This window comes from Euprymna scolopes, chromosome 8 (assembly GCF_053919585.1).
Source record: "Euprymna scolopes isolate OS-2025 chromosome 8, ASM5391958v1, whole genome shotgun sequence".
Taxonomy (NCBI): domain Eukaryota; kingdom Metazoa; phylum Mollusca; class Cephalopoda; order Sepiida; family Sepiolidae; genus Euprymna; species Euprymna scolopes.
Window position 1 is genome coordinate 55,104,404 of NC_136489.1, and position 5,145 is coordinate 55,109,548.

Below are 5,145 nucleotides of genomic sequence, written 5' to 3' on the forward strand. Positions count from 1 at the left end.
TACTATTAACCGTGTGAAATAGCGTTGAATTTTAAACATTTTAATTTAAATGTTCATTACGTCAGGCAGGCAGTGATCAAATCGTTATACGATGATCTACGCATAAGAGCTAAATTGACCGACTTTTAATTCAACGGAAAGTGCTCAACGATAAGAAACGAATTTCTTAAAGGGGCTGTCATAATTATTTTTTTTTACTATAATAATTAAATACCTACAGACACTAGGTTTTTTTTGTTTTGTTTTTTTTATTACATTTTCACCCCAAACAAGGCAAATTGCCACTTTGGTGTAGGGGGCTACTATCAGGGGCAACAACTACTGGGGTACTATGTAGGGATTTGGGCAGCAAGGTGTCGGTTCACGTTACACTTGAACTTCTGCACGTCAGTACTGTTGGGGAAGCAGGGACCTGGAATGGAATTCCAGAGTCTTGCGGTTCTGGGGAAGAAACTATTGGAGTAAAAAGATCTTTTACATCTAGGGACTTCTACAGTGTGGGGTGGGATCTAGTAGCCTGTCGGGTTTGTCGAGGGTGCTCGCGTCGTGGGGGCACAAGTGATTGCAGTTCATCAGAGCATTCACCACTAAAATACTTGTAGAAAAGGCAGAGGGATGCAACATTTCGTCGATGGGACAGAGGCTGAAGCTTAGATGCCAGTTCAGGGCCTATCAGGTTTGCGACTCTCTTTTGAACCTTGTCAAGGAGCGAGAGACTAGTAGCAGATGCACCGGCCCAGATGTGGCAGCAATACTCCATACATGGGCGAATGGTGGCCTTATAGAGGTACAGGATACTTTCGGGTGTTAGTAGTTTTCTAGCACGGTAGAGAGAGCCTACCTTTCTTGCAGCGGCCCTGGCAATGCCTTCAATGGATTTTTCTCTTATCTAAGAAGGATTTAATTATGTTAAGTATTCTACCAGTGATACCGTATGATCTGATTTTACTGAGGAGACCCTCATGCCATACCCTGTCAAAAGCCTTAGATATATCTAGAGCTACCGCTCTGCCTTCCCCCGCTTTGTCCAGTGATTGGTATATACGTTCAGAGATCACGGTGAGGATGTCTGCTGTGGAACGGGCTTGTCTAAATCCATATTGTTTGTCAGTCAGTAGTTTAGCATCTGTAAGATGATGGACTAGAGCATGGTTAATTATGGTCTCAAATATTTTGGCAAAAAGTGGGAGGAGGCTAATGGGGCGATAATTTGATGGGTCTGTCCTTTCGCCAGAATTCTTGAATACTGGTACAACAGAAGCAGTTTTCCAACAGCCCGGAAAGCAAGCTTCATTAAGACATTTGTTGTAGAGTTTGGAGAGAACTGGAGCTACTTCGGCTGAGCACTTTTTTAATAGCACAGCTGGGATAAGATCGGGTCCACATGCTTTTGAGGTGTCAAGGTTTTTTATGATAGCATGCACCTGAGCAGGGGTGGTTTTCAGATCGTCTAGTGTGGCGTCTGTCCGCATAGGAAAGTCAGGTAGGGGGTGGTTGGAAGGGTCCAGTGTGGAGTTTGAGGCAAACCGACTGGCAAGCATGTTAGCCTTGTCGGTTGCTGAGGAGACAACCTCGTGATTGTTGGTTAGTGGGGGAATTGTTGATTGCCCATTATTTACTACACTGTTGTAGATTTTCCAGAAGTCTCGAGTTCCTAGTTTTTGTGCTTCGATGCGCTTTTTAGTGGTTTCCGTAAATTCTCTCTAAGCTGTCGCTATTTCTTTCTTAACGTTATTTCTAGCTTCTATATACTTCAGTCTGTTTGAACTGGACTTATGTCGGTTAAACCTACGGTATGCATGCTGCTTTTGAGTAATGGCAGTTGCACAAGTCGACGTAAACCATTGGGGAGAGTGGCGCTTACTATAAAACTTCCGCATGGGAACATGCGCTTCGATTGCAGTTTTGAACCAGTCAGTGGTCTCGTTTGCACACTGTTCAGCAGGGAGAGAGAAAATATTTTTCCATGGAGCATCTCTAATTAGTTCCCTGATGGCTTCCCAGTCAGCCTTATTATAATATCTCGTTGTTTTGAGCACTGGCTCTTCAGTTTTGGGTCTAGAGTTTAGGGCGATTTCAACCATTATCACTGCATGATCAGCGTTCCCGAGTGGGCTGTGGGCCTTCGCTATGCAGTCATCGGGAACTGTGGTCAAAAACAGATCTAGAAGTGATGCGTGTTGTTCTTCCTGGTCAGGGAAACGGGTTGGAAACGTAACAATTTGTGATAGGGAGTGAGATATAGCGAAGCTATGGGTTGTGCTGCCCGCTGCATCTGTGTGAGTAGAGAATCCAAGCCAGTTTTTGTGGTGGACATTAAAGTCACCAAACACATGTATTTGTGCGCTAGTGTCGAGGGACAGTGCCGTGTCTATGCTGTCAGATACTTTGTTTATTATGGAGCAGTCCTGAGTCGAGGGAGAGCGGTAAAGAAAATAATAGTAGCTAATACTGTGTTGCACGTTTAGTCTAAAGCACATAAAGGCTTGATCATCTGTTTCTAGGTTTGTTTCTCTAGTCAAGGGAAGGGTATTACGAATGTAAGCTCCAAGTCCGTGCATATGTCTGTCAGAGTCCTTACGGCAGAGTGGGAGATATCCAGGCATGTTAAAGTGGTTAGAAGGAATGGAGGAGTGTAGGTTAGTCTCACTTAGTGCTAAGATATCCGGGGTATTTGTTAAGAGAAATGCTTCAACATCAGCTAAGTTAGTTCTAAGCCCACGGATATTTGTGAATGAGAGCCTCAAGGGAGGAGGCAAGTTGAATTTGTTTGTCCCTAATCCTGGTTTAAGCTTATTTTTAGATTGTACTGTCGTCATATTTATTTTTAAGAGTTTCGGTAAGGGGGAGCTAAACAAGAGGTTATGCGGAGCTTCAGACATGCATCACAAGTAGACCATCAGCTGACCTTTCTCCAATTAGGATTGTGGCCTCAGGAAAGCCCACCGGGGATGAGTGCAGGGTCCCTTTCCATGCGCGTCATGGCACTGCAAACAACCCGATATTATTCAACTGTTGATGGAGCAGCCGCTCTAAGCGCTACCAAAGAGTTAGGGCTCCTGTACTACCAGTCGGGAACAGCAGCCAGGAACTGTCAATCCGGTACCCTCAACCCTTTAGAAGAATGTCAACCCAATCTAACCGCTCAGGCATATCTTATACTCAAGCACTCCCAAATGTTCAGTTTTAGGGGTGGGGCGTGCTGGGGATGGGGAAGAACGGCATTCAATGCCCTAGCCACGAAACAAGATCTACCGCTGGGTGTTTCTGTCGAATCACTGAGATAGTGTCTCTGCGCTTGACTAATAGGCAAAGAAGGAGTATGGAAGCCGGGCGATAGACAGAGCCTATCTACTCCTTAAGCAATTTAGGTTTGAAAACCGGTGAATTTGTTTGAGTCACCAGCTCTAGGAAGGTTGTCATCCAAGACTGAAGAGGCCTCTCTCCCCTTTGGTTTAGTTTCAGAGTTTTCCTTCTCCTAGACGGATGATCTGGGAAGACCTACTGGGTCCGTCAGCCCTGAGAGGGTTTTCTCCGCGCCTAGGTTCTAATCCAGGTATTTCTGCGACCCCGCGTTGTTAGTGTTACTGGGTTAGTTTGTGGGGGATTATATCTACTGATTAGTTACACTCCTCAAAGTGATTTAGGGACATGCTATTTACTTGTTAATGGATAAAGGGGGTGGGTGAAGTTCATGCAGTGTAAGCGTCTATGTTTGTAAGAGGGCTTGTTAGGGAGGAGATAATGTGATTTTAGTCGTACCCTTTTTTTTATTTTATTAATGTTAGCTTAGGTCTAGTATAGTGTTACAGTATGAGTAGGTATTAAGAATTGAGCTACGAGTTGTGCCCGAGCTATTTTAGATGATAGGAGGGTTAAGATGTAAGTGCAATATAGCATGGATAAGACAGCAAGTCTTGAGTCATGCGTAATTAGGTGAATAGATATATATGGGCAGGTTTTCAGTAGGTGCGAATAGAGTTGAAGTTGTAGGTATTTTTTAGTAAGAGTCATGGGGCGTTTTGCATAACAAGGAGTGTCGTTTCAATAACGTAATTAATCGTTGCAAATCTCGTGACAGTTGTGTAGTGCATATCGCTTTCTTTCTGGGTACTTTGGCTGTTAAGTACCTGCCTTTGTGTGCATAGGCTGTTAAGTCCCTTACTGGATAGGAATGAGCTGTAATGCATGCCTTAGAGGTAGAAATGTATAGATGTTTAGTGATGGTTATTAAAACAGTTTGCATGTGAGGGATTAGGGGCTGGAAGTTAGCGATTCAACTACAGATGCGGAGCAATGTGGGAGTTTAGTGGCGGATAGGTTGGAAGGAGTAGATTGTTAGCGTTCAAGAGAAGAGGGGTTATTTATTTACAGATGGATTTCCATTAGGATTTTTTAGTTACAGGTAAGGTTTAGTCTGAAGAAGGGAGGAATTTTTTTTTTTTTTATGCATGCAGGTAAGACAAACGCAATCGTCTTGGAGGTAAAATGTATAAGATTTCGTAGCTAGCTATTAGGTTTTTCCCTCCCAGTTATAGGGACAGCTAATTCGTTGGGATTTGGAATTGTAGTCATTAAGGTCAGGCGCAGAGTGTTGCATCTATTCAGAAAAGTAGCCCTAGTATCACAGCTGGGATTATGTATATTGCAGTTACAAATATAGTGCCAGTCAAATTATGAGCCACGTGCAGTGGTTTGGTATGGTATGGGTATCATGGAGGACACTTAAATACAAGCAAGCGTACGGTGATTGCATATATTAAGTATACTACTTAAATAAAGTTCTTCTGTCTTCTATAGTAGAAAGAAAGGTGGTCCTAGCTCTTCTATATTCTTGCATAGGCTATTCGTTATCGAGTAGAGTTCTTCTGACCATAACAACGGCTCGCGTGTGACTAAGTGTTAGAGACCATTTTTACGCATATGTAATTAAAATGCATTAAATAAATACATTTAAAGAGAAGGTATACACAGTTGGTAAAAGCAAAAAGAGAAATAAATAAACAAAGTGAATAAATAAATAAAAAATAAATAAAAGAAACGACTCGCATGGAAGCAAAGAGTTAAAGACAATATATGCGCATATAGTTAAAATACATTAGTCAAAATTAAGAAGAAAAAAAAAAAGCAGTTGCCATTTTGGTA